Source organism: Salvelinus sp. IW2-2015, linkage group LG9, assembly GCF_002910315.2.
Source record: "Salvelinus sp. IW2-2015 linkage group LG9, ASM291031v2, whole genome shotgun sequence".
Taxonomy (NCBI): domain Eukaryota; kingdom Metazoa; phylum Chordata; class Actinopteri; order Salmoniformes; family Salmonidae; genus Salvelinus; species Salvelinus sp. IW2-2015.
In genome coordinates, this window is record NC_036849.1 from 17,787,475 (window position 1) to 17,803,734 (window position 16,260).

The 16,260-nt window shown below is 43.4% G+C and overlaps 1 pseudogene; it reads left to right on the plus strand.

The window, feature by feature from the left end:
• Nucleotides 1-425: 425 nt before the first annotated feature.
• The window catches only part of LOC139028265 (G patch domain-containing protein 2-like), a 34,726-nt pseudogene continuing 18,891 nt past the window's right edge, over nt 426-16,260 (plus strand).

Here is a 16,260-nt window from a genome sequence, read left to right on the forward strand (position 1 = left end):
TCTCAACCTGCTCCACTACAGTCCCGTCGATGAGAATGGGGGTGTGCTCAGTCCTCCTTTTCCTGTAGTCCATGCGATAGTCCATGCTATATAAGATGTGAAGCAACCACCTTGGCCTTATGAAGGGTCTATGAAAGATATATTAAGACTAACACAATTGTTGTGCATTTAAAATGGGCCCAAATCATTGTTATATTAGTTGAACAAAACATCTTCATAGTCATCTGCATTTTGCTTTAACATCTGAGGATGCTGATTGTTGTAGTTGACACCAGCAGCTTACACTGTCCTCCTATCCTAGACGCACCATAAGCTAGTATCAACTTACACCATACTCATCATATTCATGTGCTATTCACATAAATACTGGAGCTGTAATCCACCAGCTTACCTGTATTCCTCTCCCCCTCTCCCCAAGCAGCATGATGGATGAGCTGGTGCATGACCTGGTGTCAGCCCTGGAGCAGACCTCAGAGCAGACCTCAGAGCAGACCTCAGAGCAGACCTCAGAGCAGACCTCAGAGCAGACCTCAGAGCAGACCTCAGAGCAGACCTCAGAGCAGACCTCAGAGCAGACCTCAGAGCAGACCAAGCTCCAAGCCTCACAGCCCTTCTGTAGCAGCGCAGGTAGATCCTGCGACGTCGGGGATGGAAACACCGCTGTGACTCCCTCCACCCCATGGAGCATGGCTGCTGCCTCAGTGAGGCTGAGGCCATCAAAACCAAGCAGCACTCATGGCCTGAGTAGGACTCCTTCACAGAGAACACCCCGGAACGGCCATTTTAGGAGGAGGTGGATGGTCAAACGCATGACCTCAGATCTGACGGTCAGCCTGCAGCAGAAATTGACGGTGTCAGGAGTGGATAGCGAGTGGGGTGGGAACCACAGGTCGTCCAAAAAGAAATGTCTGTCCAGGCTGAAGAAGGGTCTGGAGGCTGGGTGGGAGTGGGAGGGGACAGGGAGGCTGATGCAGTGGGTCTCAGGGTAGAGGAGTGCTGGACGGATAAGATCCCACTGGTCCGAGAGTCCAAGGAGCAATGAGAGGCTTGTGATGAGAACATGTCTGAAGGAAAATGTCCTAAACATTATGCATATACCTAAACATCACTTTCATTTTATTTGTGTGTGAGAAAATATCTATTTGGGCAAAACAATAATATAACATCCTATAGGATAGAATATTTTAGGATACTGAAATGGTCTTACCTTTTACATGAAGAGGTTTCATTTAGCATTTCCTAAATATTACATCATGTTTACAACCTTTGCAATATTTACAACATATCCATTGTAAAATATGTTATTGTTAGCCTTTGTTGACACAGACCAAGTCAAACTGCAAATTACCCCTAAATATCACATGCTCCATTTACCCTTTATGTGGTGAAGTTACTGAGGCAGTTTGGCCCGTAATATAAAAGTCATGGGCATAACTACTATCTGACAGAGGCAATTAAACACGCCGACATTTAAAATGATCTATAGTGCCTGTCTTCATCTAGTTGTCAATATTCAATGTGGCCCCATCTAAAACAAAAAGTGTATCACGTTGATACCTCTGCACCTTTAAGTATTCAATTGACATTAAAAATGAATGACATTCCCCTCTCATGCTCATCTCCTCTCTCTCTGGGGTGATCAGTCGGGAGGGGTCACTGATTCTTTGGCTACAAGGCATCACTTAGCTCATTACTTTGTTGGGAGAAATATTGTCACAAATGAATGCCACTTGGTGAGGTATTGATTGGTTTCAAAATTCATTTCTATCTTATTCTTGATAATTGAAGTTATAGTTGCCCTGAGTTCAACTGACTGCATTCCAATGCATTTATTTGTTCAAAATGAGATATACAACTTTCTATAAGTGACATTGGAACCAATCAATTACCATGCTGTCATATTAATTATAATAATGGGTTTACTAAATAGGCTTATACAGTCCTGCCTGGCCACTGTAGGCCTGAGGCAGAGGTCAACATTTTTACATAAATGATCAAGCCTGACCTCTGATACCCTCAACAGAGAGGAGATCATCAGTGTCAGTATACTACACTAGTACAAAAATAGAAAGTTGGACCATGGCGCAATAGGCTAGTCCCATATAAGTGCATGGTGCTGCCTGTGTGTAAATCTGGTTGGTCTCTTTCCTCCCATGTCCGACCCACTGCTAGACACCTGCCTCCACTGGGTATTCCCCTTGATGATCTCATTATCTGTTGGCTATAAAAAATAGGGAGAAGACGTCTGTGGTAACCAATAATAGGGATACAGAGGGCTTTACATCTTCTGGTTTAATTTGTGCTGACCTCTCAATGGTACTTGTTTTCTTACTTTATGGAAAAATCAATAACCGTTCTGACAGAAAACAGCTCCGAAGAAGAAATAAATGGGAACACCGTGGCACACTGTCAATCATTTCTCACTTAGACAACAGCACGCTGCTGATTGCTGCTCAGTAGACTGCCGCTCTGTACTGAGGACTGAACAATCTCTGGGTTAAGTCCTACTGAAGCCCAAAGAGATGGAAAAATGGTATCAAGTAATGGAGGGTTGACAGTGGTACATCAGCCATATTTAGACATCAGGACATCCTAAGATACATCTGATGTTTTAGAGTTAAAGACACTTTAGAGTGTCTTAAAGTGTCTTTTAACCTTTTAGGTTTCAGTGGTCTCTCTCTGTTCGTTCCATTAACCTCTTCATATTCTGTGTTTGATCTCAGAAACTTCCCTTGCCTCAAGGTCACAGCTCATGCAGTATGTGCCCAGACCAGAGCCTGCTTTTAGCCAACCAAGTGCATGGGTAGCAGATGTTGGCAGCTCCAGCTGGGCTCCACATCCTTGATTAGAGTAGCATTGGCCTACTGGCAGGATGGCCACCTGGTGCCCAGTCTGGCCCAGAGAGCAGGCCTCACCTGTAGGTGGAGGCACACAGAGACACAGCCACTGTCTCCAGCTGTGGTGGTGGTACTGTTGGTGGACAACCTTGTCACCGGAAAAACACAAGCCATTGGCGTGCATTTGTCACGCTCCACTCCATCATTTTGTAATTTGGATTTTTTTCAAAACTCTACGAGGAGATTTGGTTTAGAGCTGTATTCCATTTGCTGAAGTTCATTTTCAGAAATCTCTGAGACTAATCCAATTACAGGAGCTCAGGGAGGGTGGGATAACCTTATAATCAGACGCCTATGGAAGAGGGCATGGATTTGGGCTGGGGCGGCTTGTTTGAAGAGCCTACAGATCCATTGTTATCAGCGCTTTGCCCCCCTCTGTCTCTGTCTCTTTATTCCGCTGCTGAATGGGCCCAGGCTCAATAAATGGCGGCCGACTCGTAATCTCTGAGCAAACTAGCCTGCTTCTCCCAGGAGTCAGGGATTATATCCTATTGGATAGTGTGTTTTTGCTTCATGGAAAAGAAGGGAGCTTTTGTTCCACACTGGAATGCAGTTTTCATATCTTATAACATGTAACTGTCCTTGTATTAATTGAGTGCCACCATGGTTGTAGGGAACATCAGTGTGAAGACTTATTTAGTGACATGATGCCTGATGCAAAGTATGTGATGGTACTTCTCTGGGATGAAGAAATGGAAGGTGAGTGTTTTTGATGAACGTTACCTGTAGTTGATACTAACACAGGGATGATCCCTTTTCTCGTAAGTGCATGTAAAACAGACTAAGTTTGACTAAAATGTTAGTTAACTTTTCCTGACAAAGGTCATGGGAGATGAAAGAGAGAGGTGTTTCCCAACTGGTCTCAAGAAAAATGGCAGCCTCAATTATTCATGGTCATTAAATAGATAGCACTTAATGGAAATGGTTTCACATTGGCTCAGGGCTGCTCCCAGCGACATCACGTTAGACCTTTAATATGGATAAATACTTAATGTGTGGCTCTAATTCATTGTTTATACCTGTGATCTTTTTCAAACTTTGCACCAAATCCCCCTATAGGAAGCAAACACATTTTCAACTCAGAAATGGAAGAAGCTGTTGTATCGCTGCCATCTGTGAGCCATACCTTCTTTGTGGTGGAGCACTTTTCTACATGTTCTGCTATTAACACGTTACACTCCTACCCGTATACATGTTGAAAATTGCATATTTGGGCACTGATAAGCGCCTAAATTGGAACGGAGGTACAATAACATGCTATAAATGATGTCAGAGCTCAGACTCTTCCCTTCACGGTGCTGTATGGGTTTTGACTGACGACAGCCGTTCTGAGAAGTTGCCCTAAACCCTCCTGCTAATTGGGCAACTTTTGTAAATGTTTTGTTTTCTGATTGAGGGAAATGCTGTAAATTAAGAAGACTCAAAGTAGTTTTAAAGATGAGATGTTGATGATTATAATAAATACTGCTTTGAAGTCTTACAAGCAAGCCAAGAGTCCAAATGTGCACTTCACATTTCCATATCATAAAACTCTTGTCATATACAGTGTCAACATTTATGATCACTATGTTTGATTTTTAGTTATTTTATTTCACCTTTATTTAACCAGGTAGGCCAGTTCAGAACAAGTTCTCATTTACAACTGCGACCTGGCCAAGATAAAGCAAAGCAGTGCGACAAAAACAACAACACAGAGTTACACATAAATAAAGGTACAGTTGATGTACAGTTACAAGATGACATGGCATCCCAACCTGGGTTGTTCTGAACAGAATGAGCCTATGGTTGTCTATCATGAAGAAGATTTGCCACTGAACACGCACCTGATGGACGCATGACTCTTTTGTGTGTGCACCTACAATCCGTTTCGCTGAACTGACCTGTGAAAGCTTAACACTGTAAGATCGTATTTTCTCATTTAGCTAGTCATGTTGACAATAGAACGCACTTTCAAATGATGCCCACCTGACCCAGATTGTGATTTAAAATGGAGTGTTTTTTGATTGCCTAAACAACAACAGTAATTGTGTGATTGCAGGGATGCAGGGCTGTGTTCCAAACAAAACAACTAGTTGTGCACACTGGAGAGGTGTGTGGCCACTTAGAGACACCAGTTAGTCATCTCACGCAAACACTTGTCATTTCTTTGTTTTATGCTGCACCTACCCCACATTTTCCAAGAATATTTGTATCATGTTACTGAATGTATCCAGAGTATTTTCAGATTTCGTTATCCACAAATGCGGCAAAAAGTATAGTAAAATTAAAATGCGCATAAAATCGACAGCTTAATGTTTGGATTCAGTCATGTCAGGTAAACTGTTGTGTCCTCAATATTGGTCTAATAATTTTCCTATAATCTCCAAACTTTTCCCTTTCAATTGGTACTCTGCTTATGTAAATGCATTGGAATGCATTTCATATTCTGTATGAATCATTTAAATGTAGCTCTATCCATATAGGCCATTCCCATGAGTGTAAAGGTTTAAGGAGAAAGAGTATTGGGAGCCAGATTAAGAGTATACTGTACATCAGTGATGGGGGAAATATCGACACAGTTACATATCGAGATATTATTTTGAACGATATAACGTTATATTGTTGTTTACAATATTGCAATATTTTTACGCTAGTCAATCAAATTTCGATCAATCAAATGTATTTATAAAGCACTTCTTACATCAGCTGATGTCACAAAGTGCTGTACAGAAACCCAGCCTAAAACCCCAAACAGCAAGCAATGCAGGTGTAGAATCACAGTGGCGAGGAAAAACTCCCTAGAAAGCCAGGACCTAGGAAGAAACCTAGAGAGGAACCAGGCTAGATTATAACAGAACATGGCCAAGATGTTCAAATGTTCATAGATGACCAGCAGGGTCAAATAATAATAATCACAGTGGTTGTCGAGGGTGCAACAGGTCAGCACCTCAGGAGTAAATGTCAGTTGGCTTTTCATAGCCGATCATTCAGAGTATCTCTACCGCTCCTGCTGTCTCTAGAGAGTTGAAAACAGCAGGTCTGGGATAAGGTAGCACGTCCGGTGAACAGGTCAGGGTTCATAGCCGCAGGCAGAACAGTTGAAACTGGAGCAGCAGCACGGCCAGGTGGACTGGGGACAGCAAGGAGTCATCAGGCCAGGTAGTCCTGAGGCATGGTCCTAGGACTCAGGTCCTCCGAGAGAGAGAAAGAAAGAGAGAAAAATAGAGAGAATTAGAGAGAGCATACTTAAATTCACACAGGACACCGGATAAGACAGGAGAAATACTACAGATATATCAGACTGACCCTAGCCCCCCGACACATAAACTACTGCAGCATAAATACTTGAGGCTGAGACAGGAGGGGTCGTGAGACACTGTGGCCCCATCCGACGATACCCCCGGACAGGGCCAACAGGCAGGATATAACCCCACCCACTTTGCCAAAGCACAGCCCTCACACCACTAGAGGGATATCTTCAACCACCAACTTACTATCCTGAGACAAGGCCGAGGATAGCCCACAAAGATCTCCGCCACGGCACAACCCAAGGGGTAGTCAGTTGTAGCTGCACTAATACTAAAGTATTACTATAGCCTGTTCTCCATCTTCTTTTTAAATATTGAGCCAATTTGTTTTCAGCACTTTTATTTTCATGACTGATCAAAACTTGTTTTCTCATGGCTCTCTTGTTCCTCTGCAGCAGACATACGGTGAGCATTGTGTTTGGAACATCGAATCCCAATCGTGAGAATCACAAAATATATTGTATCGGCACCTACGTATCGTGATACTATCTTATCGTGAGGTCCCTGGCAATTCCTGGCCCTATTATACATATGTAAACTGTACTCAGAATATTCTCCTTAAGACCAGAATATGTATATATTAGACAGTCCCTCCATGATTCTGTGATCCAAATCAACAATTCTCCGTAAATGTCACCAATCACTGCACTATTTAAGCATTAAACAGTCAAATCATCGTAATATTATTACAAAAATCAGGCATGTGTCATTTTAACCCGCACATATAAAGAAAATCTGAGGGAAATCCTGGACAGACAATAAAGAGCCAGAGAGAGAGAGAATAGAAAAGCTGTGGGTCAAGTAGCAATAGTCCTGAAAGGGCCAATAGTGCTTATTATAGGGGCTGCTGCATATAGCGAGGAGGACGCATGGTGAGGAGATATGCCCTCTACTGCTGTTGAACAGAAAGCAGTGTGCTCCAGATGCTCAGCCGTGTGTCCAGAGGTTGAGGACAGCTGAGGAGAGGCCTGGGGAACCAGGGTCTGGGGAAGGTGGTGGGGAGGTAGGGAGGGATGGTCCAGGAATGCTTGGTTAGGCCAAATGACTTCCACATTCCCTGGAGAGGCCTGGTCCCTCTCACATCTGCTTCTTGGGTGTGTGGGGAGATGGTGCTGGACCATCTGGCAGCAGCCTAGTCTGAGCCTGCAGTCACCCCCACGCCTGTGCAATATGGCAAAGAACCATACCAGCGTGTATCTGACCCCGCCGGTCTCTCTCCCTCATCACCAAGGTCAACGCTGATCACCACAAAGCAAAATGCAACGCAAACAAGACCGTCAGACTTCCTCTGACCCAATGGACAAAAAGCCTCAAAGGACAGAGCTTGGACGTTTGTGTTACAATTGCCACTTGGCATGCTGTGAGATAATTTAAGACATTTCAAAATCAGTGACTTTATTCCATCCATGGCAGTTTAAATCTAAGGATCTAAAAAACGAAATATGTAATTTTAGCACAATACAGAGATATTAATTCTTAAAATTCACCTTTTGTCAAACAGAACACAGTTCTACATGAACTGCATCAATGTCCACTTCATTAAGACGATCATTGTAAAAACAATTGGTGTAAAACAAATAGGTCTATGGAGCTTTTAGTCATGTGTGACCTTGATGGCTCTATCTCTCAGCCCAAGGTGGCAGAGGTGTGACAGAGGCATAGAGACCCGGGGTAGGGGCCCGTGGCAGAGGGGGGTGGAGGGATGACACGGGGGCCGCCAGGGGGCATGGAGAGGGCCAGCCATGGAGTAGCCTGGGCTGGAGCAGCCTTCACAGCAAATGCTGGCCAGTTGTTGTCCGCAGGTCCTGCTCACAGACGGAGGGGAATGCAGGGGAATCTGCCACGCTCATGTCATCCTCCAGAACGCAGCACAGATTAGATTGGAGCTGACAGCGGAGGATATTCAATTAGATTGTGCATGTCACTCAGTGGTTTGGATCAGAGTCCTTCCCCATGCCTTGTGGGGAGTGCCCAGTGGGTAGAGCTCCCCTTGTCTTTTTTGTCATTTTATATTTATGTCGAACCTAGCTAGGGAATTATTTTATTGAATGTTAATTTTGAAATGATTCATCACAACTTAATTCATTTTTCTTGTTACACATGAGTATTGTCGCTACATAAAGACTGCTTTCTAATTTCAACATGAAATGCATACGGGCAATGATATTATTCTTCCTCTTTTGTAATGATTCTGGCCTATTCACTAATGATGAGGGAAGACAAGGTATTTATGTAATATTATTATTCTGTGGCATTTACATGGAGTATACCCCCTTTTCCCTTAGACCAGCCTCAATTTGTCAGGGCATGGACTCTACAAGGTGTTGAAAGCATTCCACAGGGATGCTGGCCCATGTTGACTCCAATGCTTCCCACAGTTGTGTGAAGTTGGCTGGATGTCCTTTGGTTGGTGGACCATTCTTGATACACACGGGAAACTGTTGCAGTTCTTGACATAAACTGGTGTGCCTGGCACCTACTACCGTACCCCGTTCAAAGGAACTTAAATCTTTTGTCTCAAGGCTTAAAATTCCTTATTTAACCTGTCTCCTCCCCTTCATCTACACTGACTTGAAGTGGATTTAACAAGTGACATCAATAAGGATCATAGCTTTCACCTGGTCAGTCTATGTCATGGAAAGAGCAGGTGTTCTTAATGTTTTATACTCTCAGTGTACATAACAGGTATGTATGTGCAAATTAAATAAAATACAACTATAGTAATGTAGTAAAATGCAAACAAAAAGCATGTAATAAGCCTTTTAATTCTAGCATTACCAGTTGGTTAAAAGGATGGAGATATGCCTTTGCTCTTTGTACGTGTAACATAATCCTGCGACTAGACAGAAGGAGGTTCCGATACAATAGGCTGGTTGCCGGGCACCCAGGCGGCTCTAATAAGGCGTTGTCATGTCGTGTTAATGAGCGCTGAAGCCTCTGCTAATCTCATTAGCCGTGGTGGGGCGAGGTAGCCCCTGATTTAACAGTTGTCACTACACCTTGACTGTGAGAGGCATGCCCCCTGCGTGCGCCCCGCTGACTGACAGGTCTGTGGAGAGAGCAGTGTCTGGGGACCAGGGTGGTCTTCTGTCTGTCTGTCTGTCTGCTGTGTGTGTGGTGTGGTGTTGGTGGAGAGTCTGTCAACAAATAGAGAGAGGATTGATGGAGGACAATTAGGAAATAGGCCCTCATGCAGACAGTACTTCATTCCATGGCTAATTGTACATCACCAAATTATAAATTGGTGCAGGCCATCCGTGAATACTTTTTTGAACAATCAAACAAAATGTGTAATACAGAATCCTATTAAATTGTTATGGAATTGCCCAATGTATACATTGTGACTAACAGTGTTGTATTTCCTGCCTGTGCTGTAGGTGATGATGAGCAGAGTGACTGGTTCTTTGAGGGGGAGTGTGGAGAAGGGGGATGGGCGTTCCCAGCCTGCTGCCCAGCTGGGACCCAGACACACCTCCTGTCCTAGAGGTACCAGACTCAGCTCCACCCTACTTCCTACAGCCTGCACAGCCCACTCAGAGATGTAATGGTCTTGCTTTTGATAACTAATACAAAATACTATGCACTTCCACTGTAAATGTATCTCTCCAGGCTCTCCTGTTCTGATTGGTGGAACCGTCTGCCCGCTGCATCAGGAAAGGCCGGAGGAAGCTGCCCAGCAAGGTGATGGCAGAGTGGCACACTATCGACACAATCCTTTCCCACATGATTGGCTACCAGGCTTTCAATGCTGGTATCTAACAAGTTATGTTATACATACACTGTGTGTACAAAACATCTTTCCATGACATATGCTGACCAGGTGAAAGCTATGATCCCTTACTGATGTCATATGTTAAATCAACTTTAATCAGTGTATATGAAGGTGAGGAGACAGGTTAAAGAAGGATTTTTAAGCGTTGGATTGTGTATGTGTGCCATTCAGAGGGTGAATGGGCAAGAAAAAAGATTGAAGTATCTTTGAACGGGGTACGGTAGTAGGTGCCAGGCGCACCGGTTTGAGTGTGTCAAGAACTGCAACGCTGCTGTGTATCAAGAATGGTCCACCACCCAAAGGACATCAAGCCAACTTGACACAACTGTGGGAAGCATTGGAGTCAACATGCCCCAGCATCCCTTTGGAACGCTTTCAACACCTTGTAGAGGCTGTTCTGAGTGCAAAAGCGGGTGCAGCTCAATATTAGGAAGGTGTTCCTAATGTTTTGTACACTCCGTGTATGTTATACAAAAAAAATGGTGTGTTGCAGGAGAGAATTAAGTATTTCTCTCAGGACCTCTACCACTGGCTGCCCTCCATTGGAAAACGAGACCGGAGCCAGGTATATTTGTGTTGACTATTGAATAAGACATTTCGGCTATCTAGCCCTATTTTGGTAGGTCTGGATGAACACCTTCTAAATGTGTTCCAGTTCAGCCCTCTGTGACCGTTACCTGTTTATCCCATTGACATGGTGCCAGTGTCACGCCCTGACCATAGAGAGCATTTTTATTCTCTATTTTGGTTAGGTCGGGGTGTGACTAGGGTGGGTAATCTAGGTTGTTTATTTCTATGTTGGCCTGGTATGGTTCCCAATCAGAGGCAGCTGTTTGTCGTTGTCTCTGATTGGGGATCATATTTAGGCAGCCATTTCCCCACTGTGTTTTGTGGGATCTTGTTTATATGTAGTTGCCTGTGAGCACTTCTTTGACATCACGTTTCGTTTGTTCTTTATTGTTTTGTGCGTTTCTCTTCAATAAATATGTGGAACCCATATCACTCTGCGCTTTGGTCCGAACGTTCTTACGAGGTTCGTGACAGCCAGACAGCTCCCATCGGAGATGCTTCTCTTCCATCTGCAAAACCAGTTAGGAGCACCACACAGCACTCATTATTGGCGGCATGGTTAGACTCCGCCTCTCCTGGGCCAATTGGAGCCATTGAGCCCATTCCCTTCTGAAGCTCAATATATTGACAGACATGGTTAACTCTCCTAAATGAACCAGTCACTAAACACAGGTCGTGTTATAACCAATGCATACTACATCAAAGTTTGTACCTCAGAGACGTGTGTTCAATGTCTGTGAGGTTTAGAACATTGACCAACTTCTCAGAGACAGGATCTCAAAGCGAGACCTTGTGACCTCCAGACTTGGGTGTTCATGTAGATGACATCACATCAAACAGCGTAAAGTTGTGCGTTCTGCTTTGTTGCTGTTGGTGTGGGCTCTCCTGGTCTTTAGTGTATGAGAGGGAATGGTCCCACAGAGAAGGTCATGTTAGGATGAGGACATGGGTAAGGCTGTAGAAACGCTTATCTGACTTTTGTGATATTAGCCACGTCCCCATCACAGCCTCCTGTGAAAGACTAGCTAGCACAGTCAGGTATATGGGGCAAGCTTGACCTGTGCTTTATACTACAGACAACTCTGCAGTGGGATATATGACTCCAATGAATAATAACTGCTGTATTTTTCAAGGTTGTCTTTCTCAAACATAGAATATATTCATGTAGAATCTTTGAATTCAAGTGTTTCTGAAAATGCAAAAAATATAAATAAATGCAGAAGTTTTTCTAAAGAGTTTTTCTCAAAGCCTCCAAGTCAGTTGCTGTACGGTTGGATCTGCATGGGGATTGTTGAGGAGCTGAACAGCCCTCAGCCTGGGACTCTTCCTTGCATTGTTTCCAGTTCCACAGTGCCTATTTACAGAGCATTTTTAATTCTGTTTCAAGCCTCTCTCTCTCTCTCTCTCTCTCTCTCCTGGGCTATTTCAGAAAGCCCTCCACCATTCCTTGATGAGGGGCAAAAACACGACTGCTATGAAAAGGCTAAACTTCTTAGAGCTTTCTTTTCTTAACTGGCCCTTTCTTCTCCACCTGAAAGGTTCCTTCAGATTCCAGTTTGAGGCATTGTGAATACTAATTTCTATCTATTAAAAAGCCCTCATATCCCTGGCATGCTCTCATTTAAATGCAGTCTCAGGGGAACCCTCTTAATTCCTTTATAGAGGGATTGAAGACCCTTCACTTCAAAAAGTATAAATCATACTCCCAAATGAACGAGGGAGAGAGGGGGATTGACGAGTGGAGCTTCTGATGTGTCCCGTCGGATGGCACAAGCCTGAATCCATCTCCCCAAGCTGCTCAAATCCATCCTCCAGTGAGATGGCGTCTCTGTCCTACTGCTCTCCGGCCCCCAAACTGTCCAGACTTACCCCCTCTCCGCACCCCTAACCAAGTCACCCAACACATACATTACACACGCTTACCAATGCAGATGCACGCAGGCACACACACATTCACTTACATAAACGTCATCAATATTCTTATATAGTGCATCAGCATTGGTACTAAAAGGGTGGAGATATATAGTGCTGTGTCTCTCCAGCAGAGAGCATCGATACTCAATGTCAGTAACTGTATTATATAACACCTTGCTCATTGCAAATTTTATACTTACCTGAATTGCCTTCAGTATGTTTATTTTGATTTTTGAATGATCCATTTTTATCAATGAGCTCTCATGTGTCTATACATTTTCTTTGTTTCAAAATACCCTTGAAAGAAAAGTGTTTTGGTCTGTAAGGAAAGTATAAACATTAATCTTGTACCTTGCAGAGGTTGAAATGATACTGGATTAATAAAACCTGTCATCTCTTGTTTTGGGAGAGTTGATGGCAACAATCAGGGATTTGATATGAAGTGCTAAAAGGCTCTATGTGGTTCCGTGTTATTTGTCCTTGTACTGTGTGGTCGTGTGAATGGGCACTATGCACAGTGGAATTTAGCTCTAAGATTCTGGGATGTTGGCCATGTTAAAATGCATAACTGCCTCCCACCTGTGCCGGCCACACTCAGGTTATATATATTGACTTATTTATTTCTAAATGACATTTGCGCCGCAAGATAAATCATAGTCTTACGCCATTCCTCTCCCAGTTTTCATTTTAATTGTGAGATCTCGGTGTCAGCAGTTAGTATATTGGTGTGAGTGGCCTATTGATTATTGATTTGGGGCTATTGATCGGCTTCCCAGGAGACCCTAATCCTTTCTGATTCATTTGAATACCTCTATTCATCTTGTGATCCTGCTCACACCTGAAGCGCCATGTAGCCTAATGTAAATGGACATTTTGTTACTGCTGCTCCTCTGGCTTCTTCTGATGTATTATTTTTCATTGATAGATCTGCTTTTGAATGTGTGCGCCTGAATTACAATTGACCCTGTGTCACTGTTGTTTTATTCCCTGCCTAAGGGACCACGCTGCATTTAGGACTGTCTTTGTATGACTCATATGACCTGTAAAATCTACTGCTCAGACATTTTCTTGAATGTCCTCGACATGTCTTTGGGAAGAGGTAGTTCATCTGCTTTATTGGATATTTGGTTATTTTTCCATTGCTTAATACAGCTCTGCTATTCTTAACTGAAGATACATTTTCAATCCCCAATTCTATGACGTTCCTTTCTTTCTAGTTCACCATTACATTACATTCAAATGTTAAATGTTCCCATGTGCAAGGAAACAACTTTTCACCTGCATTTTTTGCCACTTATTTTGTAATGTTGCCATGTAAATCTTCAAGAAGATTAATCTCATGTATTGTATATTGTATCTGTTAACTGCTTCTCTTGAACACATCTTAAGGCCAACTCTATTGCAAACCAATTTCCAAATTATTACACCTTTAAGTTCAATTTTAGCTGTGTTATCCAGCAGCGAGTTACTGAAACAGCTACAAAGCATGCATAACAAGCCTGTTGCCAGAGGCCTTTTGGTTCCATTTTTTAAACGAGTTGTTACATTTAGCCTAATGAGCCAGCTGATGGTATTCTACTGTTTGATTAGCATGTGGCTCGGTGTCTCTGTGGGCTCCCTGTGGCCCCTGAGTGTTCCCTGCTCCTCAGCCTGGAGCCTGGATCCTGGAGCAACAGCAGGGGAGGGGCCAGGCAGGCAGCCACCCTCCACATGATCTCTCCCTCCAGGCTTCAGTCTAGGCCCCAGAGCGCCTGCCCGATCAGGGCTCCTTGTAATGAGGGTAGAGATGGAAGGATGGACCTCCATGCATTAAGACCATAATGCATCAGGGTATTACTTTTAATACTGCGGGTGTGCCTCAAGACATAATGTGACGTTGAAGAGCGGATCGATTTTTGAATTAAAAACTTAGTTTGCAAAGATTTACTGTGGAGAGTTTAATGTCTGAGCTTTTTATAAGGGGCGCAAATGGCTGGTTATGTTCTATCCGACAGAGGTACGATTGAGGGATCGATAGCCGCGTGATTTACTAACTGGAGTACAGGTAATCAATAAGTATAAAAGTAAATGAAATATGCATTACTAGGATTTTATTAGAGAGGGGTAGCAGGGAGAGAATAACAGTCAAGCCATTTATTTTTATACCTATTGATTATACAACATAGAGACTTGGCTCAAAGCGTTCCCCACATAGCACTCTGCACAACCCTGCTGCTGCGCCATCATGTGATTGATGGGTGTTGAGGTCATGGATGGAACACGCAGGCTGTTAAAAGGCTGCCGTGACAGGCCCCTATCCTATCTTAGCACACGTTTGGCCAGTGAGGTTTATATAGCTGTCCGCTCAGGATGAGACACCGCCGTTAACGGGTCTGCTGTATTATGGTCCTCCTTTGTTGTTTTGCACTACAGACATTCCTTTTTTTACACATATACAGTACCAGTCAACAGTTAGGACACACCTACAGTACCAGTCAACAGTCTGGACACATATATCAAATCAAATCAAATCAAATCAAATTTTATTAGTCACATACACATGGTTAGCAGATGTTAATGCGAGTGTAGCGAAATGCTTGTGCTTCTAGTTCCGACAATGCAGTAATAACCAACAGTAATCTAACCTAACAATTCCACAACTACTACCTTACACACACACACAAGTGTAATATATACAGTACCAGTCAACAGTTTGGACACACATACAGTACCAGTCAACAGTTTGGACACACCTACAGTACCAGTCAACAGTCTGGACACATATACAGTACCAGTCAACAGTTTGGACACACCTACAGTACCAGTCAACAGTTTGGACACACCTACAGTACCAGTCAACAGTTTGGACACACCTACAGTAACCAGGTCACAGTTTGGACACAGCCATAGCAGTACCAGTCAACAGTTTGGACACACCTACAGTACCAGTCAACGTTTGGACACACCTACAGTACCAGTCAAAAGTTGTTGGACACACCTACTCATTCCAGGGTTATTCTTTATTTTTACTATTTTCTACATTGTAGAATAATAGTGAAGACATCAAAACTATGAAATAAGACATGGAATCATGTAATAACCAAAAAAGTGCTGCAAGGGAATATCCAACCATGGACCCAAAGGAGTTAAAAATACTACAACAGTTTTTGTGTACTGGAGAGAATCACACAAATTTTGTTCCGTTTTGTTCTGTTTTGTTGAAACGATAACAGAAAGATCAGCGGATAAAGAAGGAGGTGTGGGGGTTGTGTGTCTCTGTCACTGCCAGGTCCAGATAACAAATTACCCTGCTGTGGACCTCCTGTGTCATTGTCAGGAGCCCCCAAACGGGAAGGGCCCCATGGCCGCTCCTAGCCCTGATTACTGCGATGTAAGTTTAAGGTCAAGGTCCCCGCCATGGCTGGGGGAGTGATTGAAGTTTCCATGAGCAGATGGATGTGATGGTTTGACTCTGAGTTTTTTGTGTGTGTGTTGTGTGTGTGTGTGTGTGTGTGTGTGTGTGTGTGTGTGTGTGTTGTGTGTGTGTGTGTGTGTGTGTGTGTGTGTGCGTGCGTGCGTGCGTGCGTGCGTGCGTGCGTGCGTGCACTCGTATGTGTGCAAGTGCATGATATCACCATCTCACATTTAGTTTCACAACACTGTGTCCACTTTGACAAAAACTGTGTTCTTTGATTAAAAGCACCTAAATAAATACAGTTCCAGTCAAAAGTTTGGACACACCTACTCATTCAAAGGTTTTTCTTTATTTGTACTATTTCTACATTGTAGAATAATAGTAAAGACATCAGAACTATGAAATAACACATATGGAATCATGTAG